Source organism: Pteronotus mesoamericanus, unplaced genomic scaffold (genome assembly GCF_021234165.1).
Source record: "Pteronotus mesoamericanus isolate MK-2021 breed Mesoamerican mustached bat unplaced genomic scaffold, CSHL_Meso_final contig_56, whole genome shotgun sequence".
Classification (NCBI taxonomy): Eukaryota; Metazoa; Chordata; class Mammalia; order Chiroptera; family Mormoopidae; genus Pteronotus; species Pteronotus mesoamericanus.
The window spans coordinates 2,016,771-2,018,262 of NW_026555201.1; the positions used below are offsets into that span (position 1 = coordinate 2,016,771).

General features: G+C 28.6%; 1 non-coding gene across 1 annotated transcript; it reads right to left on the minus strand.

Moving 5' to 3' along the window:
- Positions 1–369: 369 nt before the first annotated feature.
- On the minus strand, positions 370–528 carry LOC129076074 (U1 spliceosomal RNA). The gene has a single exon (XR_008529695.1). It is a non-coding gene; the product is annotated as a U1 spliceosomal RNA (small nuclear RNA).
- Positions 529–1,492: the final 964 nt, after the last annotated feature.

Below are 1,492 nucleotides of genomic sequence, written 5' to 3' on the forward strand. Positions count from 1 at the left end.
TTTTACACAGTTTCACACTGTCTTAATTATTTTAGTTTTATAAGTCTTGATATCTGGAATATAACTTTATAACTTTCTTCTTCAAAAAAGAATATTGCTTTGGGTATTTCTTGCCTTTGTCATTTCCAGATAAATATTAGAATCAGCTCATGAATTTCTAAAACAAATCTGATGAAATTTTGATTTGTATCATGTTGAAACTATATATGAATTTGGGAACTGACATTATTACAGTATTGAGTATTCCAGTCCATAAACATGATATATCCCTCTATTTATTTAGGTCTTCTACAATTTTCCTAACAATGTTTTATAGTTTTATTTATTTACTTACTTATTTAATTTTTTTACAGACCAAGGGAGAGCAACATAGGGAACCACATTTGTTCCCCATGATCACAAATTCTGCAGTCAAGTTTCCCACATTTGAGGAAATCGCAGGGGTCAGCACATCTGGAGCGGAATGAATAAGCCTCGCCCCGGAAACCCGCCTTTAAAATCATGGTATCTCTCCTGCCAGCTAGGTATATATAGTTATTTTTATACATATTACATTTATTTTATATCTATTCATGGGTATGTGACAGTATTTTAAATAATATTATTAAAAATTGTATTGTATGTTCATTTTTTGTGTATGTAGATATAAATTAATTTTTGCATATCGATTCAGTTTCTAGTGACCTTGGTAAATTCCTTTATTAACTTAATTATTTAATCTGAAGATTCTTTTCAATTTTCTATATATACAATCATGTTGTCTGTAAATAAGATGACAGTTAGGTATCTTCCTTTTTAGTTTTTAATGCTTCTTTCTCCCTGCCTCTATGCCTTGCTAAAATCTCCCTACAATGCTAAATAGAAGTGGTAATAGCAGTCAGCTTGGTCTCATTTTTGTATCAGCTTTCTGTGTCACCATTAAATATGATATTTACTGTCAGTCTTTTGTAGCTACTCTTTATTAAATTACAGATATTCTCTTGTATTGCTAATTTGAGAAGAACTTTTATTGTGAACAGATATTAAATTTGTCAAATGCTTTCTCTGCAGCTGTGAAGATAATCACATAATTTTTCTCCTATATTCTGTTAATGTGTTGAATTACATTGATTAATCGCCTAATGTAAAACTCAAATTTTCATTCTTGGAATAAATCCAACTTGACCATAATGTATTATCATTTTATTTATTGCTAGATTCATTTTGCTAATATTTTATTTAGGAATTTTTAATATTATTGTTGTTCAGAGGGAATGGCTTCTAACTTGCCTTCTTGTAAAACTTGTAAGGTTTTAGTGTTATGGTTCTTTTAAATTCAAAATATGAGTTGGGAAGTATTTTCTTTTCTTGTGATCTGGAAAATATTAATGATTGTTGTTATTTTAAAAAAATGGTAAAATTTGTTAGTTTTGGGTCTTTCTTTGTGAGTATACTAATACTAAGGGTGTACTTTCTTATTTGTTTTTATTTTTAACACAGATCCATTTGAAAA